Raw genomic sequence first — 25,160 nt, 5'->3', positions numbered from 1 at the left:
ATGTTATTAGGTGATTATCGTGAGCTAAAAGTTTAACAGTCAGAATTCACACCAGCTTCCACACTTGCACTGCTCACATCTGGCAAATCCTACGCCCGCTATTCCTCTTCACCTCCTAGCCCCATCCTGGTGCCTGAACAGGGTGCAGTCTCTGACACGGGGCTCCCACTCTCATTTGTCAGGCCAAATGATGGCACCTTTATGCAGTGAACAACCCACTTGCAGCTCAGCAACAGACACCAAGTGTAATTAAAAAATGACTTTTCAAATATACTTTGTTGTTCTCACTTAGCCAGTAGTGTCTTTCCCCAGTGAACCTTTCAAAAAGCAATGCAGAAAAGAAAATCCAAAGCAAAAGAAAAGAAGCAAAAGAAATGCAAAATACTACAACCAATGCAAGCCACCATTTATTTAAAATGCTGATTTTATTTATGATTTCATTCATATACTTTTAAAGCAATAATCTGGTAGACAAGACAGTGCTCACACAGCTAATCTCGTGGCCAAAGCAAGTTCCAGTTACTCCTAAATCATTCTTACAATGGATCAATTGTCCTTAATTCACGTTTTCCATCATCTTTCCATAGAGACCAGTTGTAAATTATCAGCTTTTTTTTTTTTTTTTTTTTTTTTTACTGGCTGCTTGGCAATGAAACGTTAGCATGTTGCAGCGCTGTGGTGTGTCCAAATAAAACCACTAGACCTGGTGAACACAACCCGCACCTTTCCTGCACAAAAATTGCCATAATTAGCCTCAGTTCAAAATTTTACTATTATTTAACGTCAACAAACAGATCAATCCCACTTTGCAGTTCCTTCATTGCCTTCCGGGGGCGGGGGGAGGTTTACAGTTCAGAGGGTAAGTAGCTATTTTCTGACAAAAGCCCAGTGGAGGTTCAATAGCATCCTCAAGGGAGCTCAAGCCCAGACAACACACAGCAACATTACTTTTGGGAATCTGGGTGCCTAAAGCAGCTAGCAGCAGTTAATGTCTTCAGTGAGCACTTACTGTCTTCAGTGAAGGCTTCCCTTGACTTAAGATAATATGAGCAGACGCTGGGTAATTGCCATATGCAGAGATTGGAGCAGACAGGCACATGTTCAAGGCTGTAGGACCATGGTGAGCTACTAGATAATACATTCCTTAGCAATTTTGAGAGAAAATATCTATTTTTCTGGGTGTATGGAAGGAAGAGAGAAACACTAGAAGAATGCTCATGACTAAGCTTGTCTCCCCGTTGTGTGGTGGTGTATGGAAACTTCATCTGAGTTCTTATCTGTCCTGCTGAGCTCTGAATGGTCTGACGTTATGACCTGAAAAAGAAGAAAAAAAAAAAGAAAAAAAAAGTCTGAAAATTGTTCCTTTTCTCTCTTCCTTAAGGAAGAAAAACTTGTTTATGTTTTGCAAACAAAGATTTTAGCAGATGACCACACCCTTGCTTAACTAGGAATTATTACGTGATTATGCCTCTGGCTTGAGGGTGAGGAATCAGAGAGATCTGTGCCACATTGTGCTGTAATTTGAGAGGCTGATTGCACTGATTTCTTGCGGCTTGCTCTAGGTACGAGTCTATCCTGGGGGCCCTGTCCTTAGGACCACAATATATTCCAGGAGTTACTCTGCTTCTTAAAAGAACAAACTGCCTGAAGAAAAGCCCATTAAAGTCTTGCATGTGACCTCAATAAAGTCTCAGTGAGGAAAAGCACGCATATTTCTTCTGGAAGAGTTACTGCTTTTCCTAGAGGCCAGAATCTCTATAGATTATAATACATTGGTCACAGAGTGGATCGATTCATGTTCGTTTTTTGTTTTGTTTTTTTTTTTTTTCCTCAGAGATTCTGTTCACAATTCCCATGCCTTTACCCATGAAAGACAGAAAAGATAAATCGACATCTTACACGGTAAGTTGCTATTTCAGCAACAAGCTGTCTGAGCACATGTGTATTAAATATTTGACCGGGAATAGTTACAGCATTAATTATAAGGGTAGGCTGGTTTTACAGAGAAAAGTGGATCATTCCATTAACCTGCCTCATTTAACAACACATTTTAGTGCAGATGAAAGTAAACTCATGCACTAAGAAGCAAAGAGCATAGGTGAGATCAAGGGGCTGTGTGTGCATGTATTTTTTTAATGCATAGAAGTTAGACTATATATATTATTTTGTCTTTTAGGATCTATATATTCCAGCAATTTTTAAAAGGCCTTAAAGGTCAGGGAAGGTAAGTTTGCTTTGCAGGGTCACAGCTGAGAAAGTGATACAATCATGGCAGAGCTGTCGGTCTAAGCCCAGGAATTACACCGTGAGTATTTACTTTGCTCCATTAGGGACACATGTACACTATGCTTGCTACTTGCTGCTGACACATCCTGCTGACAACTTGGCAAGCTCCTTTCTAGGAGCAGTGCAAACCCTTACCAGTGGGTCACATCAGAGTAGCAGAAATGGAGACTCACACAGCCTGCCGAATGCAGGTCTTCTTACGTTCAACAGGCAGGTGTCTGGTAACCTTCTGGAGCACTACTACCTGAAATCCAAAAGCCCCGATGATACTGAAAGAGCTGCTGCGCTCCCACATCTATTCCCTGCCAGTGAACAGGCGCAGCATGGCTGGTAGGGTGCAGAGAGGAAGCCATGGCTTGACTTTGACTAAGAGGCAAAGAATGAGTACAATGACTTGTCTGAAAGTCCAGCATTGGTCCAGTCCAAATCCTAACTTAGGGACAGAGCCCAAAGTCAGGTGCCTGAATATTCATTACTCCACAACAATGGAAACTCAGCTAAACATGCACACAAGTCTCTGTCAATTTCCTGAGCAAAAACCTTAAATTCAAAGTAATATTTACTTATTTAAACGTTGAGTGAGCATCTCTGAGCCTTACCTTCGCAGCCGGTGAAGGTAGTTAAGAGTAAAAATGTGGGAATCCTGTCTTTCCCCCAGCTCATTAGCATGCTTCCAAATCATCTTCCATTCCTCTCTGGCAAGTTTTTTTCTCTGATTCACTGCCTAAAAAAATAGTTTCCCGAAACTGGATCACAAGGTTCCTCCAACTCACGTCACTCCTCTTTTAAACTTCAGTAAAATCTAGCAAATGGCCTCCTCCCTCCTCACATAAGCCAATAAGTCACCTTTATTATTGCCAAAAGCATAGGCTGAATGCAAGAGCAAAAGACAGCACTCATGGCAGCATTTTAATTTCAGTGATACAGCAAATGATAGTTTGTTGATCTCTGTAAAGCTCACAATTCAATTAAATTAATGAAACATATTAAACCCGTATGTAGCGTATTATGCAGTATTTGTAATGCAGTTAGTATGACAAAACTAATTCACCGTAATGCCATCATATAGAAAAGTAGAGGAGTAAATTATAAGTGCACACAGAACACGTTCATTTGCTCATGAATGAATGTGCGGTATGAAATGTGATACATGTATATAGTAACTAAGAGAAAACGCATGTAGGATGGCTTACAGAAATTGAGCTACATTATTTTCCAGATAATATATGTAATTTTGAAATACAGCAGGATATTTTTTTTTCTGCCACAAACTCAGCCTCAGTTGCATAAACTTGTCTTGTGCCTGTGCATGTTGTCAGAAGCCCACCTTTTTTGTTCAGACACAGATTTGAGTACATGATTGTGCCCCACGGATTTCAGGTTGTCACTCTGTCTGTCTTGCCATGTGATAGAACAAGAACATATAACAGTATTATTTATTTAGGGATGGGAAAGAGCAGCAAGGAGGTAGCTAGGCAGAAGCCTGTAAAAAAGCTCATGGGAAGTAGCCACACTCCATTCCGTGGCTTACAACCACTGAAGCCTGTTATCACTCACGTACTTAAAGGCAGTATTTCACAGGCTGCTTAGCACTTTGCTCATATGGCACAGAGGAATAAAATTCATTGTGCCAAGAAAACACTCCTTCATAATTTCACCAGCACTTCTCAGAAGGCTGTAAACAATATTGGCTGCATATTTTCCCAGCTTGTGTCCCACCACTCAGGGATTCCTCTTGAAAGATATTCCCTCAAGGATTCTGTCTGGAACAGCTTAACTTCCTTCATTAAATGTTTCCTCTGCTTTCCCTTTCCTATCCCTTTAATTCAGTATTCCCAGGAGAAGTTTTACAAGATGCTGATCTTGCACAGTAAAAAGAAAAAATACTCAGCACCCAAGCCCTTAAATGGAGTGTTTGCTTCAAGACTTTAATTAAGGCTTAAATATATGTTTTTAAGTGAGGAACTAAAAGGCTAGGAACAATTATCTGTCCTGTTTTTTTTTTTTGGGGGGGGGGGGGTTATTTTTCATCTCATTTGTAACCTCAAGGAACAAATTTCTGCAATATCTTTCCACACCCCCTGCAAAATTTCTGGTGATTGTTTGAACCATGGGGTAAAAAAGGAGTGGTGAGTGTGTATTTTGTAAGCTTAAATCCAGAGGCCAACAAAACACCAAAAGAAGCAGAAAATCCTATGGTGTTGACTGTGCCAAGTTAGGATGGTATACCTGGGAAAGGATCCCTCCAAATATGTCCTGTTATTGTGCTCTTTCCCGAAGCATCTACAGCTGCCACAAGGACAAAGAGGAACTGGTCTTCTGCTCCCATCTAGGAGCATCCTTATGGGAACGGCAAAGTACTGAAAGAGAAGAGGAAAGGCAGAGATATGCTGAATGCAATCCAGACAGTGAAACATACAACAGAACTACTGGAAACAATGGTAGGGAATGCACTGGCAACCACAGGAAACACAAACTTTGAGCTACGAAGCTGAAGGAATGCGAGCCATTGCCACCAGCCAATATGTACGTCTTGCTCCACTGGGTTGCCTTTTCCTCCTATGGAGCTCTCAGTAGACTTCTTCATCCCACAACAATTCCTCATTAATAAATCTCAATTGTTTTGTAAATCAGTGTCCTTTTATTGTAAGTGATAACCATAACACTAGAGGGGAGATGAACAATAGAGACAGAACAGATAGATACCAGCATGCAGCTTTACAATCACTGTGTCAAGGAAATACTGTATTGCTATCACCTACCGTCAAAATAAGTCAGTGGTGCACTCCCCATCCCCATGTGAAATGCAGTATACCCCCACACTAGAAGTGAACAGATGGCCTCTTTAGGACTCTTCCATGGGTTAGTGACAGCACTTTTGGCTTCACAAGCTTTATGTACCAAAAACCAGGTAGTCTAGTAATGTTCCTGCTGAGCTTAAACCATATTATGAGATGCTTCCACTTGCCTGACGACTTTCCCCAGACTTACTCCACACCCTCTGCGACTACTTGTCACCTGTGGACTCTGAGCAGGAAGAGAGCACTGCATTGCATCAGCCTGCAAATGACAGGACAGGCAGGGCACCTTGCTTAGCGTCAGGAATATCAGGGAGGCAATTGGGGATGGGAGGTGTCCTTGCTAACAGCTTCGCCAAATGTTTCCTGAATGCTCTGCTGCCAGGCACTTCTCCAGCCCAGGTAGATGGCATGGAGGCATCCCCTGTGACCTGCTGCAGCATGTGAGATACCAGCTCGCAGTTATCTTCCTGGCAGGTGGGTGAGGATGACACAAAAATTAGCACTCATGATCAATAAGGAACTTGGAATGAGTCCTAATGGGACCTATGATCTTCATGTACATTTTCTCACTGGAAGTCCACAGCTTCAAGGACGTGATGCACCGTGAGGTTTCATTCTCCTTGCAGGCCAATATTAACAACCAATTTCACCAAATGTATGTCTGTCCTGCCAACACAGCACTCACAATCAGCCATGCTACTTCCTCTCACCTGTGTTCTCTGCCTGCCCCTGGGCACAGACACCAGCGTCCTTCCCACTGCAGCGGGGTCGATCCTGACATAACAGGGGGAAAGGGCTTAAGTGCTCCATCCTCATCCACGCAGGTGATGATAGGGTCAGGAATGAGACAGGAAAATAAATTAATGGATTTAACAAAGTGTTTGGATTTAACTTTGGATTTGGATTAACAAATGGATTTAACTGGTGTTTGAACCTCCAACTCCCACTATGGTGATGAGAACTGGTATGCATTTTTAGCAAATTTCTGAGGAGATGCAGAAAGGCAGAAGCATTAGCATCTGGCATGAGTTAACACAGGTATGTCTGAAGCCTCCATACACAGCAGTAGACAAACCTTGGCTGGAATAGTACAGTCAGGCATCCATAGTTTCAGAAGAAAATGTAAAAATAAATAAATAAAATTGAAAGATTTCTGAAGAGAATGACAAAAATGGCAGAAAACCTGCTTTACAGGGAGTCTGAGCACACTGTATTACTTCACAGTGAGAAAAGTCTTTGATTTGGCATACAAACATATATATATATATGAAAAATGGCTAGAAGCCAAAGCTTCAATTTCAGGTTAGCAATAAGGCGACACAGCAAGGGGAAAAACTTACAAATGCAGAAACAAATGTTCCACAATTTGAAGTACAAAAATGACGGTTAGAAACTTTCCAGGTAATGTCCTGTCTTGGCCCAAGCTAAGGACTAAGCCATGAAGTACCACTGTGAAAGTCTGATGGCTTCTACTACACCTGTGTGCAGACAAGATACTCCCAGTGGGCTGGCCCAGCTGTGTAAAGCTATTAAATCATTTTCTTCCAGAGTTTGAGAAGGTTATTTTATCCTCTTATAAGAGTAAATATCTTTAACCAAATGGGGATAAAGACATTGGAAAGTACAACGCCCTTGATCCTGGTTTGAGGAAGAAAACAGAAGAGGAAGGCAATGGAGAACAAATGAGACTGAGTGGGTCATGACATGGGGCAAGAAACTTGGATAGCCACTGGCATTGCTCGCATGTATTTTTGAAAATTATATCATGTGGCTGTTTTGCACTTGTATCAGAGATGGTTCTTTCCCTCTGGTGAGTGAATCTAGGCTTTGCTCTGTGTTTTATCAGCAGGGTCTGAAACCAGATCAATGTAAAGTACCTGTGATCTGGTGTCCGTCAGCTAATCAAAGATCCACCTTCTGACATGGTGGCATTTGGCCATGAAGGCAGAACAGAATGGAGCCTACGTGAAACGTACAGCTAGTTTCTGCCAAGATTCTTTTCAGGAAAAAGTATTAACTCCTTGAAATGGATGAAAACGTTTAATATGAAACATCAGAGCCAGTTTTAACACTAACAGGTTTAAGCCTTCTCATCAGTTACATTAACAAAAGCATTGTTACTATTTCCTTCTTGCTTGCCAGTGAGATTGCCTCTGCAGTAATATCTGTGATACCAGGTAATTTTTCAAGACCTTATTAGTATCATTAAAGGAGAAAGTTAGCTCACCAGGCAGTTTGGGGAGTAATGGAAGTTTTACAGATAGATGTGCGTGTGTGCGTGCACGCTCATGTGCATCTTGGATCTTCCTCACATCCCCACAAATGTTGTGTGGTAGCAGCCCTGGAATGCCAAAATCATCTGGGGAATTCCTCATTCCTAAGTTTAGCGCTAAAGAGCTAATGGCTTCAGTATGTTTCATTGTTCAGATGTGAGGTTAAATGCAGAGATCAGACTCAGTTTCTTTTCTGGAACACCAGTCTAATTCTGTTAGGATGTGCAAGTCCCTTTCTTGGCTGCCCTGCATTGGACCCTGGAGGCAGGGCCCTGGAAACTGCAGAACAATTTGTTTAGCAGAGCAGTAGCACAGGTAACTCAGTATTTCATTTCTTTTTCTCTGATTACTAAAATATAATCTGTCACCAGAAGAAGGAGCAGTGTGGAAAAGGACCACTGCCTTTAAGGAAAATACATTCATTGAATTCTTCAGAAAAAAACCAGACCCTGCGTGTAAATTTAATCCCCCTGTCTTCCAAGGAGACAGCTTATGTAAACAATCATATATACAACAAGGTGCAAAGGATCTAGATCACTGCAGTTCCCTAAAACCAAATATGTTCCACCTTAATTTTCTATATTATTATATCTAGAATTTATTCTCCAACCTACATTAATGGCTCTCTTAGTTTGTTCAATCCTTTTTAATCTCCTGACTTATTTTCAGTGGATAAGAAATTGCCTTTTGGTCGTATTCCCACATCACTGAGGTGACTGATGAGTTTGGCCAAAATTCCCTGCCTTTAGAATACAAGAGCTCAAATCTGCTATTAATGGCTACAGCTATGCCTAGAAAGATTGTAAAGAAAAACCAGAGTTGTACAATCCACTAGACTAAAATAAATAAATAAAAAGGAAAATATGATTACTATCACTGGAAATAGCTGGCCACCATTGAGAAAGGGAACTTATAAATAATTATTTTACTGTATGTATGCAACAAGGGAAAAAAAAAAAAAGAGTTCATCCAAAAACAGTAATTAAAAAAAAAAGCCAAATCAAGCCTTTTATTACTTTTGCCACATCCCAGGAATGAAAACACCTGCATTTCAGTTTATCAACAAGTATTGTAAAATCAGCAAACCCTATAAACCCATATTCCATTCAATTTCTTGGATGTAAACTTGGTAAACTAGAAGAGCCAAATGCAAAGATGGATCCATAAGTTATTAAAAAATGGTTCGCATAACAGAGCAGCACCTCACAACCAATTATCCCAGTTATTTGCCAGATAGGCTGGTATTTTAGATGTCTGCTTCTCTTGGGTAATCTGAGAAGATTCACTAAATCTATAGTACAGAACATTTTTTTCTGAATTCTCTTGCAAGGCTGAGATTCCCTATATGCCATACCCCTGCAATCAGCCAGGACCATCATCTATCTGACTAGGCAAGGAATGGAAAAGGAATTTTGCTCCCATATCCCAGGTCCTGCACTAAGCACTCAGACAGGGCTAACAGCAGGACTGAGATACTATTAATAACAGTAGGGTCTTTTTAGTCCATGCTAAACAGCAGGGGCTGTACGGTAAAGAGAATGTTCATGTTGATTTGATAGTATACCATAAGCTTTCCACAAACTATTTTTAAAATCCTACGTTTTTGAAGCTGGCAGCATGTTTGTAAAAGTCATATAGCATAGACTTAATATTATACATAGAAATGAAAAAAAAACGAAAACAGTATATATGAGAACAAGTTTTCCTACCTATACTGTTTAATTTATGCTGAGAATTGTTACAAATAAATAAGGAAGATAGTCTTCCAGTGTAAAAACACCTACCTTATCATTTCTAAGTAGATAGAGATAGACACAGTGCAGATCTTGAACACCTATTGACAGATAAGCAGAAATATAATATGGCAGCGAAACTGGTAAACTCTAAAGAGATTAACTACTATTTGATCCAGAATACTTTTAGTGATCAAAGAAACCTGTAAGCAAGATAATTTCGCAAAAGGTACTGTCATTTTCCACTAGCAGGATATAATGCTTTTTGCTATTTTTATGGGCACTATTTTTATGGTGCCATTCCATCATTTTGTTGACAAAAATGTACAGAATTGTCCATTTCTTTTTGTGGTACGGAAAAGTTTACTACACTAAATTAAGATAGATTAAGATTGCATATTAAAAAACAAACAAATTTGCTTCTGATTCTATTTGAAAAGAGCAACAGGCCGCGACAACCATTACCATTTTTTTATATTTAAAATACCATTTGTATAGCAAAGGTAGCTGACAATAGCAGTTCAAATCAGTTGTCTTATATACTGGAGTAGGAAGTCAGAAGTTTATAAAGGAACAGAAAACCAAACAAAAATTCCATAAACTGCATTCTAATGTGACAAGAAAAAGTTTAGCTTTACAGTGACAAAGACCAAGAAGAATATGCATCCTAGAAACATTTTAGTAAATGTTCACTATGAAAGCAGAACATTGGGCATAACACAGGGATTTTTCTGTAATGACCTAAAATTTCTTGCATCCTAAGGTGAATTTGATGCTGAAACATTTTTCTATGCAGAATACTGTGGTTCTTGTAGAACCTGAGATAACTATAATGACTCTGTAATTATTAGCTGAGACTTATGACAAAATCTTTCTGCATCCAGTGTTGCTAATAGCACCAGGTTGATGTAGGTCTTTGATCATTCCACAGAGCTCAAGTCACATGAGGATAACATTGACCTTATTTCAAGGAAGAGTTATTCATGCCACTTCTTTGACTTAGAGAGGTTGTTCACCCAGTCATGCCTGACTGAAATAGAAAGGATGGATTTACAAATTCAGTGCCAGATACACAGAGTTGACAAACACTATAGTTAATCTGTAAAATTAGTTCCAGAGCTATAAAAGGCACAGGGAGAGACAGATCCAGCATATACTCACTGGAAGAACTCTACTATCATTTACAAACTCAAGCAGCCACCTGTCAGCTTCTGTAGTCTCTTCTCCTCCACAGACTTTTTCTCTCTGTCCCTAACGTAGTTCATATACTTGTCTAGCCCCATGGTTCTTTTTTTTTTTTTTTCTTTTTCTTTTTAACTTTCCACTTCCACTATCATCTCTGTGCAACATCTTTCACAGAGCCCAGCCTCTCAGCTCTTTCAGGTCCTTATTTCTGCCCCCCTTCCCCCTCCCCCCCCATATAGATACCTGACGATCTTGAAGATGCCTTCATAGGATTGCTCTCTGAAAAATGCAGTTATTCCCAATCCTCCAGTCACTCAAAGAAAGAAGAGAGAAACTCTGACATGCCAAGGTGACAAAGAAAAGCTAAGTTTAAGCAGAGAATTAAATTCAGGTTATCAAGAGTCTTTGCAAGAGGACATGTCTCATGTCTTCCAAATCCCCTTCCTTAAATCCACTCTTACTACTGCTTGGAATCTAGCCTGGGCAAGTGCGAACACTTGTAAAACAAATGACTCAAATTGTAAAGAGTCCAAATATTTTGTCTTACTTGTCAAGTGAAAGATATCACTGTCTAGCAGGTAATGCTCCTTACACTTGAGACACTGGTCTTGAAATAACTCTAGCTATACACTTCTAAATCCCTGTTTGAATCTAGCCCTAAGGGAAGAAATGATGTTAAAGCCACTTTCATTCCGAGTAAGAGCATCCATACAGGGGGATAAATACTGTTCAGCCACCACGCTTAATGCAGATTTGTCAAATATCCTGATATACAGGAACATTTCTGGATTTTTCCATGCAGGTACTAGTCCAGTCAAGCCCTCTTCAGCATTAGAAGTGTGCCTCATATCATAAGACACCTTATTTTGCAGCTATATTTGCTGTGTTGTTCATTCTTTGTAGGGTATGTTATGGGGCATATTGCTGGGTGCCTGTCACCTGAATGTTTATTGACTCATGAAGGTTATCAAACGACTAGAATTGCTTGCTATGTCATACACCATTACTTTGTATGGACATTATAGTGGCCAGTGCTTCTACTCTCATTTTAGTTCAATGTGACTGCTGCTTTCCCCAGTGATACATAAGCAGTAATAGGTAATAACTACGCCATGACATACTTACTTCATAGAGCTCAAGCACCCAAGCAATGAAGGAATTGCCAGTGCTGCTTTTATAGTCCGTGTTCATACTGGTATGGCAATTAGCCAAACTGACAAAATGGCAGTATTTCACTTAAGTATCTTTTTATTTTCTCTCTTCCATGTAAGTACATCCATTTCCACATTTATTCCATTATCTTTCACTAATACAAGAAATAATTGTGAGACTGAGGTTTTCCTTCATAAATGTTTCTATGCACCATTGATTTTATTTCAGCTTTGTTGTGGTTACACTAACAAAAGCAAGCATTTGAGCTACGAGTGGTTTTGTCTGAGCCATCATCTTTCACCTGATGGCTTTTTTGGTTTAACACGGGCTATTTACATTTAGCTTTTGGAATTAGAGTAATAAGAGTGGGAAAGGACCTCAGGAGGTCACCCATTGCCTCCCCCCTGCTGCAGGGCAGAGCCAAACAGCTAAACCACAGCTAAGCAGATCTGAGTTCTCCCTAGCTGTTGACACCTGACCGATGCCCACACAATATCCACTGGTGGCCATTTACCTCAGCTTCAAGATCTGATCTACTTACAGGTGCTGTAACTGCTAACAGGTGATGTGACTCATAGCGTCCATTACACACACAGCTCTTTTCATTTCATGCTTTTGCTGTGTCCTTTCACAACACTCTGCATCTTCTGCAGGTCTGAAAATCTACACGTTGCAGTAGAAAGGACATTTCCACTATCCCTCTACCCAACACTATCGTCTGCAAACAGTTTACATCAGCCTCTGTGCTCTGTGATAAATCATCTGCTTTCACAACCCAGGGCAGTTATAAATAGCAACACATGATTTCACATTTTGTAAAACCCACAAAACTTCCCAAGAAACTGATTGCCCAACTAAAATGCAGGAAAAAGGGCAAAATTAACTATAATGCACCAGGTAAGCAAAACGTCTTGAGACTTTTTTTTTCTGTTTCCTTTCATTTGGAAAGCACTCAGACACAAGTGTCATTTCTAAAATGATGAAGTTTGCTGAGGCTGCAGAGAGCTTTCCTTGAAAATCCTTTTGCTCAGCAGGACTTCCACTGGGAGAATGTGGCTTGGATAATGAAGTGATCTCAAAGTTGGTGGTCTGTGTTCTAGGAATACATTACTTATTCATATGTGGGACTTCGTTGTTTTTCCTGCAGCATTCATCTTCACACTGTCCTGTATCTTTAAAATTTCCATGGAAAGGCACGTATCTTTTGCAGGAACTTGTGTGTAACTATACAGAAGTTATCTACAGCAAAATATGCATGGGAGAAAAAAATATTTCACTGAGCAGGAATTTTGCTATCAAGTTTTGGATTTCATCCTCAAAACCGTGCCTCCCTTCACAATAATGGATGAGTTAGAAAAATATTCCCAGCTTCTCTTCAGAAGGGGAACACCAGCCAATGAGCATATTGCCCTATCAACTGCTGCACTGGATCTCAGTAATAACCCCAGCTCATTGCCCCAGAAACCTTTTGTCTTTGTGCTTTTTCTGACAAAACAGCATTAACAAATTCTACAATTTAAAACCTTCGAGAGTTTTTTTTTCCCCCTCTCTGAATGGGAGTTATCTGGTGCAATGTGTTTACACAATATAATCAACAGTAAACCCTAACTAGGGTAATCCCAAGAAGAGGAACCTGATGGTTTGGAACAGATTTAAAATAACCAGAAAGGGCACAGATCTGACGTGCAATGACATATTCCAAGTGCTCCAAATACACAAGACCTTTCAACCCATTAGAAATGATAAGCTTCATCCCACTGCATCATAAGAAGAAAATAAACCACACTAACCCTAATGCCTGCGAATAAAGCAAAGCATCATAGCTGCTTTGTCAGAACTTGTATGACCTTCCTCTCTACAAAACATGCCTCATAACAATGGTGGGGTTAAGAATCAGAAGTAGGATACAATTTACATTACACAAAAATAAACTTAGAGATGTTCAGCCACTGAGATACTAATTTCCTGATGTAAGTCCCAGGCAAAAATTAGAAACTGTAGTCCATTACTGCCTCAGGATGGTGCCCCTTGATATGCCTTATTATAAATCCCAGGGTAGCGCAGCATAGTAGGCTGAAAGAAAATGTTCTTGATGATGTACTGGAAACAGATGACTCTCAGTACCCCAACACTAAACTGAAACATTTTTCTATGCAGAATACTGTGGTTCTCGTAGAACCTAGAGATAACTATAATGACTCTGTAATTATTAGCTGAGACTTATGACAAAATCTTTAGTATGACACTTTAGTAGTGTCATACTAAAAAATATTTCCAGGCATATTCACAGATGGCAGGCATATATCTAACTGCCTGTTAGTACAAGGACATGCAGAGGAGCACGTCTTGCACTCTTCACCATTAGAAAGTGATTGAGACGATGTCCTAAATTCCAGTGGTACAGCTGGAATGGATGTATATGTAGGACCCAATGCATATGAATCATCACACCAGCCAGATCCTGACCCTTCACTCAGTTTTTTCAGCTCCTCTTCAGGCAACATTCCCATTTACATTAATGTGACTACTTTCACAAGGGAAGGTCATAAGCATAAGAGTCATTGCACCGTTCCTAGAGGCAGATCATGACCCTTAAGTACACATTTATTGTAGAGCTGATAGGTAACTGATGGTGTAACACAGCTGATTGAAGAAGACATTTTTTGGCAAAAGAAATTAAGTGGAGTGAATTAACTTTATGGATCGAAACACAGTAAAGCACAGGAGGCCTACTGAGGAATGGAAGTACCGATTATTGTGTGTTTCTGCTAATGAGAATCTAACATACAACTTGCACAAGAACAAGCTAAAGCCTCCATTACTCAGAGGAGATCAATTCATGTCATTGGGATTGTTTCTAAGGATGGTGGTTTTAGACAATTTAGAAAAGTTTAGCTGAAACTAAAAACTCTCCTTAGATTTTAAGGACCCAAAGGAGTTATGTATAACAATCCTAAAAAGACTTCCTAAAACAGCTAGGTAAACCATCTGTAACAAATGCATATTGCCAAAGTAAAAGCAACCAGGGAATCTGGCCACATCATGGATTTCGAAGTTTCAGCCCAGGAAGATGGAAACACCGAGGAACTATCTGCCCAGCTAAGCACATGTAGCATGGCTTCCAGAAAAGGCTAAAACCAAAAGACATTGGAACTTTCCGGACATATTTTTAACAGCTGGGTTGGGAACAGAACTGTTGAAGTCTTAATTAATGCTGTTCCTCCTTATTCTGCAGCTATGTACAGGTAGTGTATATATATGTTGCGGCAGTACTGCTCTTAGGAAGGGAGACTAAAGCAGTGCTTCCAGGGAGTTTTGGAGTCTGGTGAAAACAGTTTTGTGCAGAGAGGGATTTGTCATTTTCAGAAAGGAACACGATATATTTGCCGAGGATGCTCAGCTTTGGAATGAGAGGGCAGAAGAGACAATGAGCATGCAGTTTGGCTGAAGGTATACAGCGTGATGGACCAAGATTACACTTCTTCCCTTGGCTGCACCTGTCTCCCAGCTTGCAGGCATCTCCAACACCAGACCTTCTGGCCTTTCTCAGAGCAGGTCTCATCAATAAGGATCTGAAACTGCCCACAGAATCCAGTGACTCATCCTATATAATGACTCAGTGTTGCAAGCTGATGGAGCTTAGCCAGGCTTAGCAAGAGTGGAAAGTTTTTAATTTTTATTTTTTTTATACATAGACTTTTAGACATAGATTTTTGAGACTAGTGTCTCAAAGATTTTTGCGACTAGTGTCTACCCCTCTGCTTACAGATCCCTGTTTAGAGCCCACTGACCATCAATTTCACAGATCTCACTGCAGGGTGCTTCAGTTCCCACAGCGATTCTATTCCTAGCATGTGAACAACATATTCAGAGCATTCTTCCTTGGGGACGTCCCTCAGAGCATATGATGTTTTTTAAGCAAAGATGGGGATCAGAGTACCACAATCAAACAATCAGATGTGAACTTAGGAGACTGTCCTTATGAGGAAGCATGATGTAGGGAAGCAAGCCGCTCATTTTAGAACCAGAATGTTTATGATACATGTGTTGCAAGGCAAAAGTCTGCACAATCAGACATTGGGTAATGTAGGTTCAGTGGAAGCTGTGCTACCCACGTCTAAACATTTTCCTCACTATTACACTGCAGTAGTTTGTTTCCCAGGGTCAGGCCTCCTGGAAGTACAGACAAGTTTTGTGGGATAGATTGCTGATACTCACGCAGAAAAGCAAGACCACCAAACCTTTGCACTTGTCAATATTTGTCCTCCAGCCGTTGGTGACTAGTGGCTTAACACATTGATTCTTGTTTCCACCCTCCCCCTGTCTTCCAGTCAAAATAAGATTCAGTTGCCCAACTGAGGGGACTAGAAAAAAATCAAAAAAATGTTGCCCAGCCCCAGCCTCCAAAATATTCTTCATTCTCACAAAGCCCTTTATATCCAAATACACTCCAAGCTTTTATTAAAATAACAAAGACAACAACAATGAGGTCAAAACAAAAACAACAACAAATCCAGCAAGGACTGTGATGTCTATTTTCATGGCACAGACTTAGTGTTTCGCCTGAGCTCCCACAGGAGATCTCTCCTTGACCTGGAACTGGAGCCCAAGGCTTCCAGACTCTCACCTCAGTACCCTGTTGTCAGCTCGGTCGGTACAACCTACCTAGCACTTCCCCACCCAGCTCTTGCCTGCAGGTGTTTGCACCCAGCTTGTAGCTTTTCTTGGCAGAGGTGGGAAGGGGAGGTTCAAGCAGCATGCTTGGTAATGAAATATCACCTCCCGCATCTCTGACTCGCATTGCACCAATTTAGAGGAGCTGCCTCTCACCACTTCCACTTAAGTAAAAGCTGAAGTAAACACAAACCAAGTTTGTCCTGTGTACGAGCATGGCCAGCAGACATACTTCTGCAAAACAGCCTGGCAGGGGTCAAAGACCTGGAGTTTGACTCCTTTGACTGCCAAGGTCAGGCCAGCTGGCCACCTCACCCACCCAACTTAGCATTTATCATTACAGATCGTGTCACTCCTCTTTATGAAGAAGACTGTTTTTTAAGTTTTGGTGGTGGTAGTGGTGGTGGTTTTAGGAAAAACTCTTTTCCTGGCAAAAAGAAACAGACCTATAATGCACAAAGGAGTCAAGGTTACATTTCATGCTAGGCCAGGGTAGGACCCACCAACAGTTAAAGTTCAATTTACTCAAAGAATCTCTGACAGAACACAGTTTCAGTTTCACACTTTGTAACCCTGTATTTGAAAAGAGAGAGAGAAAAAATAGCGATGGGAAGGGGAAAAAAGCTGCTCGAGGAGTTTTAAATTCTTTTATGGTGTGAGTTTTCTGCCAAGACTATCCACAGGAACAGAAATGAAGGACAGACATTTATGGTGAGGTAGTGCCTCTGCAGACTCTCCCTTTAGAAAAAATTGGCTCTGCCAAGAAGTCTTAGCACAATTCTTGGTTTATGGCAAGGTCTGGGCAAGATTACAGCAAGATTACAGTATGTTCCTTCAGCTCAGGAGTCCCAGTTCGTCACCCTGGTACTGCCAAGAGATCCTGTGCAAAACCTCTCCCCTGGCCCACAGACAGTCCCAGGTGTTGCTGATGCTATCAGACAGTCACAGGAATAGCAGGGGATCAGGTAAAATTCAGTGTGTTAGAAGCCAGAACTTGAACTCAGAACAATCATCTTCTTCCAGAGTATCTCCAGGACTGGGCTAGAGCAGGACAGACTTTCAGCCTAGGTTTATTTATTCATATGCAATCACTTGCTTACTTAATTGTCTGTCACAGTTACCTTTACAAACCCACTTACACAATCTTTTAAGCAAGTGTAAACCAAGAAGGCTACTTAATTGTTCTAATGAAAATTTTCCTCCAATAAAAAATCTGATCTCGCATCTGAAATGTCTTTTTATTTTCTTTTTTTCTTTCTTGAAAACAAAGAGTCTTTCAAAGAAAAAATTGTGAATTTTTGCTGGAAATATTTTTTCCCAAGTTTAGGCAAAATAAATTTACAGATCAGTGCTTTGGCTTAAAACTTACCAAGATCTGAGGCTTTGGGGGGATCCTTTTACCCCAAAATACCAAAATACAAAGGATTGTGGGTCTTTTCCTTTGCCTATTGTTTTCAAAAGTTCTTTCATAGAAATCTCTTACAAACTTGCCACGAACACAATGCCCGTGAGTATATCAGTGGTATCACTCTGTGAACTACAAAGACATTACTATTCATAGTGTTAAGCTTACAGCTTTTAAGATAGACATCTTAAACTAGAAACAGAAAAAATTAGCTAGAAGTCCTCACATGAACTGCAAAAATCTGATCAGGTAGCAGAGTGAAACAGCCAAGTTATCTGAAGTGGCAGAAAGCAGTTGGTAAGGATCCAAGATGATAGCGGTGCTTCAGTTAAAAAACAAAATACCTGACCACTTGAGCTGTTACAAGATATTGCCAAAATAAACCACAATTATTTATTCAGATGATGTTCCTTGGCTTTCCTTTCAGGAAAATTGCCAGAAAATAAATGAAGTATTCCCTGAATCAACAATCCAGAAAAGACACTTAAAGAAAGGTCTGAAGTTGGAATATGCAACACACTGTTTAACTAAGCAATATATTTAGAGTGAGACTTGTTTTTCTTTAACTTGCTGAGATTGCTTTTTAACATTTAAAATATAACAGGCTTACTCAGAATGAAAACAATTAAATAGTGCAGTGAATTATGCCACTAACAAGAAAAGGTACCCAAATAACCATTTTATTTCTTTCCTCTTCAATTTCTTCCTTTCTTATCAGTGTTACTTGGCCAATTTAGTCTTCAGTGATTTTGCCATATGATTTATTATACACCAGGGAGAATGAAGGTGGTCATTACCTTTTAACTGTCTGGTTTTTTTTTCCTTGTTGTTGTTGTTATTCATTACACATACCTAAGAGGCTGGGTTCTGACTGTGATAAATATGAATAAGGGGTACTGGTTTGGGGTTTATCAGCCACCACCGATGTGGTAAACCACACAATATCAAAAGCTGGGCAGCTGGAGGACAAGTACCAGGTGCTAACTGCTGCTGTGCATGGGAAATGCATAGGAATACCGGGAAGACTGACTTGCCTTGGGCCACCCTCTGGCAGATGGGCACCCGTGGAAACCAAGTCCCCTGGCCTTTGCTCTCAGGATCCAGTGCCTTTGTCAGAAGTCAGACAAGTACAGGGGAGGCTGTGGGAAGGGGTGGTTGTGATGGTGACAACCACGGGGAGCCCAGTGGGGAGGATGAGAGACAGAAATATGCACTGCATCTCAGGGTATAAGACCCGTGAGCCCGTGACATGCCTGCTTGTAGTTGCCGTGTGTCTGATGCTGTGTGGTTGATGTAAAACAGCCCCTGAAACAGGAAGGCAATATTGCCCGTTGCTGTAAGAGAAACTGCTGTAAAGTTAACATACTTTCTAGCTGAAATCATTTAACCGATGCATCTCAGAGGACAACCTGTTTCTTAATGCCTAAAGCCTGACTAATGCAAAGCATATGAAGGCAAGCTAAATTACAGCCTATCCTGTCTACGGCTTGTGTGTTAGTTACGTAGATTAGCTCATACCTACAAAAATAGCGACACAACTCTCTCCCCCTACCCTTTTCCTGAGGTGGTATGTACCTTCGGCACGACTGGTATAACCCTATACATGATTTCCAGTAACTGCCTGGTGTCAAATGAAGCTCACAAAATTGTCTCATTAAACCTGGCTAAAATTTGTCTCTAAAGCACTCGAAATGAGGCATGAGCCAATTTCTCTGTAAAAGACCTATTAACAATGAGAGAAAACATGAATAGAGAAGTTTTGAAGAACCCTAACTTGCTTTCTGTTGCCAAGGGATACACTTTCTTGGTCTATCCCCATGTTCTCAGTAAATCTGACTCACAAGAAGTCTGGCTTTCAGTAAATAATGAAAGCCCTATGCTGCTGGAAACAACGTTAAGAAGGGATAAAATCAAATCAAATCAAATAATGTGCAAATTAAACTTTATATACAGAGTTCTAGGCACTAGGTATGGTGCTTTACTGCTGAAGGTCTGTCTATAGGCTTCATAATGCACCAGGAAAATGGATGTTAAGACAGACTAAGTGTCTTTATTCCATTTGAAAACTGGTGATTACATCAATGTACTCCCCATTCTACCAAGCCCAGACAGCTCCTTGCTATTTGTGTCCCTCTTTTTTTTTTTCTTATTTTCTTTTTCTCTGCAGCAAATGCCACTGCCAAATATCTTTCTCCCACGATATCTCCCTGTTCCTCTCACTTTTCGTAACCTTTCCTTGTTATATGGAATGGTTTCAGAGACACAGAGGTCAAGGCCAGGACCTACCCAAGTGACTTCCACTTTTGGATGTCTCCATACTGTGTGCCTGAAACAAGTGACATGTTGGGGATGGAGTTTTTAGTTCCCATGATGTTCAGAGAAAGCTGCTGGTGGTCAGAACTTCTAAAATTAGGAATTCTTCTAAAAAATTTCACTAATCTGATTCAACCCAAACATCACTGTGGGAAGCAATTCCAAAGTCCTAATGTTGGCTTTGGCATTTTCTGGCTGGATTACAGAGGAAAGCCATAACCTCTTTGCTCCTCCATTGCTTACTTATATGCTTACCTATTTTGTGCCTATAATTGCAAGATCCTCTCCCTTTTTGTGTTTGTTATGCTCCCACTAGTGTGACCGCTGGAATGACTGGCTCTGGATTTTCTAATACATTTCAATGAAACTATTCACATGGGTGAAGATATTCACAAGTTCAGAGACTGATCTTAACCAACCATTTCAAAATAACTTCACTTATGGAAGCTATGTAATGAAAATGCACAAAATGTCTGCATTTTAAAACCAAAATACAGCATATTACATTATCACTATATAATTGGGATATCTGATTAACTAGACTAGTAAACAGAACATCCAACTTGATAAAAACATGACAATTATGCAACTCATTATAGTAAAGGAGGAAAAAATACTGAGTAGGGTTTTCAACATCTGTTTACCTGAAAACAGATTAAGGGAAATCTTCCCACTGTTTTCAGTAGGTAGACTGAAGAGCTATTAATCCTCTGACTCACCAGTCAGTAAAAGGTCAGTGGCCTTTTCATATCAGCACACTAACAATTATTTTCTAACAAAGTTAAAAGAAAATCCCCATTGGGGCAGGATAATAAAAACCGGAAATGAAATGTGAGTAATAGGGGAAGAAAAAAAAATTAAACAAGCTAACGTTAACACGCAACATTGTTTTTGATTATCACAACACAGGTGTTACAAGAGGGAAAAAAAGTTAAAAAAAAAAAAAAACTAGGATAATTTTTTAGGCAAACACAGAAACTTTCTTATAAGTCCTCTAATCCAATTTATCCCACCCTCACTTTTTTTTTTTTTTTGGTCATTACAATTGGTATTAAACTTCACGCTAAAATAAATAGTTACTCTGAAACCCTGTGTACTAAACCCTGTAGTTCTTGTTCAAGCAAAAATTCCCACTGACTTCGGTGGAAATTGCATTTGATCAACTTACTTTATATTCCAGATTGCTGCAAGTGGAGCAGCAGGGAACTTTACCAGGCAGAGGAAATCTGAGTTTAAAAGTGGTCCATCCCGCTCTTCCTAATGCACTGCACATCTGCAGAAATACCCGTGCTAAACAGCATTTTGTTCATTTAAGTTAAAATATCTCTCAAGCTAGGAGTTTATATGTTTTCTTCTTTGTTGCTGTAACGCAGTCTGGGAGGAATGGATGCGTGGGCTTAGAGAACATTTTATGTTACATGTAGTTAATTTAGCCATGTTTGTTAAATAATGGAGTTTTTAATGTAAAAGGAGTGCCGGTGGCTTAAGAAAAATTATCCGTGAGCTGTTTCTCTTTACTTTGTCTGAATCTGACTGAAACTACAACAGTAGTATCAGTGCTTTTTAACTGGATCCTGCTTTGGGTTTCAGAGCAGACTGAAGTGTTTTATTTTTTTTAAGCCCCCATGCCCAGTACTGTCTTGAAGTTCCTACCTAGACAAGCCACATTGGTACCTTCCATTTCAAAACAAGGAAAGCAGTATTTTAAGAAACAGGAATTGCTCTTATCAGCTTTTGATGAAAAATTTGACCCACTGGATGAAAGGTGGTTGTTGACTTAGGTTGACAGACATTTTGCTTTTGGCTTAAATAGAGTCACCAGGTCATCTAGAATCACTCTCTCCAGGTTGAAGGGCTGAATCCAACGGTTCCTTATCTGTACATGAAACTTGTACCGTGCTTGCTGTTGGACACCAGAGACAGTCATCAATAATTGGAATAATCTGTTGCCTATTTTGAGGTAAGTGACTTCTGCATTCAAAGGTCATGATTACAGAAGCAAATAAAAGCAGAGAAAAAATTAAGAAATTCACATTTTCTCAGTAAGCTGTGCTACTAAATTTAAAAACTACGCTTTGTGCCAAAGAGATTTGCACAACTACACTAGGAGGAAAAAGGCTGAAACATATATAAACCATGTAACACTTCCTGAGTGACTTCCACATCTATGAAGTTCTATCTTTAGATCTTAGATGTTTCATAAATCAGAAAGAGGATGATTAATCACTAGCCTTATCTCCTTCAAGAAGGATCACAAGCACTCTTTCCATACTTAAACAGAGTCTGACGAGCTAACCGTTGTAACTCAAAGGTATGGGGGATCTCTGCCGCTGAAAGTGGATTTAAGGCTATATGCCTGTGAGAACTCTCATGTATCCTTCTCCCAGCCAGAGTGCTTTTGTCGTCTGAGCAATTTCCTGTTCACTTAATTATGCTTTATATACCGACACCTCGATGTGAGCTGGTACTCACTACCTAGTGCTTCTATCACCTACTGTGAAATTACTGCAGTGCTGCCCTTCACAAACCTTGAAGTACACTGTCCTACACATACTGAACCTCAGTGGTTGACATTACAGCTTGAAGATTTCATTTGCAACTCAGTGGGATGAAAGGTCTCATATAGTTGCACAGTGACATCTTACTACTGTGACATTCAATTGGGAAAAGACACACACAGAGAAAACATTCACCTGGATACTTGATAAAACTATCAAAGAACCCAACGGGGTATCAAATTTCTAAATAATTACAATTAGGAGATTTACTACCATTCAGAGAGTGCTGCAACTCTGTTGTCACAGTAACAAGGAGCAGCAGTACCATTGCTGAACCAAATCACATTTGCAGTCTCCCAACGCTGTATTCAACAGAATATATCTGAATGCTTTCCATTTGCTAGCACATGAAAGAAGCATGTTAACTTCAATAACAAATAGGTAGATCTCATCTCATATTTAATGTGAAAGCAACATGGTAGGAAAGTCATGAATGTGCTTTTTGAAATATAATACACAGCATATTCTCTAATGTTCTGCTGTGATTTAGGGCAATTCAACATTAATCAAACTTCAGAACTCTGGTCATTCATTTGCAAATGTTTTTTTGTTTGTTTTGTTTTGGAATTAGGAACCATTCAACAGGTTGCTATGGGAAGCTTTTTTTTTTTCAGCTAATCCAATACCTTTGCAAAATTTTCCAATGGTTTATTGGAAGTAGAAAATAAGTCTTAAATTAAAGAATCTACATGGCTGGCCTTTTCAAGACAGACAAAATATTTATCCTCATATATAAACTTTAACATGTCATTTGCCTTGGCTTTAAATTAAAAAAAAAAAAAAAAAAAAAAAGCTAACTTCCTCTTAAATCTATCAGATAGTTGCACGGAAAAGAAAAGCGGTAAGAACGCAAAAGGAGGAGGAATCCCAGCCTAAAGGTAGAAAGGTGCTGATTCATTTCTTGTCTCTGCTTGTGTCACTTCATTTTCATTGCTTGCTACAAATGCACAGCTCAAAGGAGGAATGTTTGCTGCCTGTGACTGGTTTTTGTGCTGAGTCATTGCACCACCTAACTCAGAGATCTAGAAACAAGTGTGTTCACTTTGTAGCCTGGTCTACAGGATGAAATGGAACTGACTTTGAAAATATGCTTTCTCAAATAGGTACTGAAAGTGGCTCAAGGGTGCATAAAACCCCCTCAAATGTTTTCCCATGCTGCTTCAGAAAGCATTTGGGGAACTTCCTTTACTTTAGAGAAATTTATCTTTTCAACTACCGTTCCTTACAGCATGCTCATAAAAAAAACTTGCAGAAGCACGTGAAAGTCCTCTGAACTGCGTACGTGCTTGCTAAGTACTGTTTAGATAAGGCTTGCTCCAGCCAACCACGCTGTTTTAATATCAATGTGGATGAATATCACTGACAGAGCACCACCTAGCCCTACCCCTGCTGTTCCTAGCCACTGAAATCTCCCTGAGTCCTGTCCATCCAAGGTGAAAGCTATGTCCCAAGGCAATAAAAATCATTACAATGGCCTCAGGTAGACATGGATTCAAGAGTCCAGAAGAGAAAGCAGCTGACCTAGTGTGGTCACAGCTACTGCACCAGACCAGTGCAGCCCAAACTTCACTTCAGACTCCACAGCTGAAGTTTCCTGCAGGCTGGAGCTAGGTTCACAGTCACTTTCTAGGCTATTCACACCTACGTCAATTCTTCTTGGTGTTCAAATATGAAGGGAGAAAATATCACTTTGATTACTCCCCAGGTAAGTTGCCTGCTTGTTTTCACCCACCATATTTTAGCCTTTTCCTTTCAATGTTAATTAATCACAATAACCAGAACACACTACAGAACATATTTAAGATGATTTTCCATGTTTGGGCACATGCAGATCTGATGATTTTTATTATTACCCTGCCCAAGCACTCCAATGTCCTTCTAAGGTATTTCACCCCTTTAGTTTCTTCACACTCTAGCAGTAGACTTCAGCAAAATGTAATTTCCCCTTCTGTCACCTTGCCCTCCCAAGTCACCAGTTTGGTGTTAAAAACACCCTGTACCAATTGGCAGGACAGAATATGCACTCCTGTGCAGCCATCTCAGCAATAACGAAGCTGCATCCAGTGCTATTGTAGCAACAGCAGCTCCAATTGCAAACAAGTTTGACATGGTTAGGGCGAGGAGCAGTCAACCAATCCAACATTTGCACAGATAAAATGGAGAGAAAAGTTTTGCCATCTGGTTTCATATCACATAGCATTACCCTGAGATTTCAATCTTGCCTATAATCTTAAGGTCAATTTTAGCTGATGCTTTCAAATTGGACTCTTAAAGAGGTGACTTGCAAAGAACTGTTCAAACATCACATTCAGTGCTTGCTAAGTAGTTCAGCCCAACAACTCAAAAGTTAAAAATAAAGTCCTAATCATACAGAAAAAAAAAAAAAATCCGAAGTCCATTGTTAGCAGGGAGAGGCAAGCACAAACAGCAGTTAGCAAATGCTAAATAGGACATGCAAAAAAACTTCCATCACGTAAACAGGGATAATTATAGGGTTACAGAGAATTCCCACAGAGTAGCAGACAAATTTGAAAAGTCATATTGCTAACAAGGACGACTGCCGAGAGAAGACCTCTTTCGTGCTAGAACAGGAAGGTGGATAAGGACAGAAATCACATGTCAACTGACTTTTAAAAACAGCACAACAAACATGCAGTAGCATTGCAAGGACAATGAAATGGAGCTAAACAAATACTAGTTTGCATTTAAAATTAGGATATCACCAGAACTGGTAAATGCCATTTCTGGCATTCAAAGACCCATGACAGTAACCATGAGGA

At 40.0% G+C, this 25,160-nt stretch overlaps 1 long non-coding RNA gene across 4 annotated transcripts in view; it reads right to left on the bottom strand.

Moving 5' to 3' along the window:
* Nucleotides 1-406: 406 nt before the first annotated feature.
* LOC308195360 overlaps nucleotides 407-25,160 on the bottom strand; it is a 118,983-nt gene continuing 94,229 nt past the window's right edge. For 3 of the 4 annotated variants that reach the window (XR_013951433.1, XR_013951434.1, XR_013951435.1), the window contains 2 exons: nucleotides 4,516-4,646; nucleotides 407-1,314 (listed from right to left, as the gene is read on the bottom strand). This is a non-coding gene — a long non-coding RNA (uncharacterized lncRNA). Of the gene's footprint in view, nucleotides 1,315-4,515; nucleotides 4,647-5,797; nucleotides 5,899-9,144; nucleotides 9,195-25,160 lie in introns of all 4 variants that reach the window. The other variant, XR_013951432.1, reaches the window with a different exon arrangement.

Source organism: Anser brachyrhynchus (assembly GCF_964034855.1).
Source record: "Anser brachyrhynchus genome assembly, chromosome: 5".
In the NCBI taxonomy this organism is placed as follows: Eukaryota; Metazoa; Chordata; class Aves; order Anseriformes; family Anatidae; genus Anser; species Anser brachyrhynchus.
Note: the sequence above shows the minus strand (reverse complement) of the source record. Positions and strands in the feature narration are given on the sequence as shown.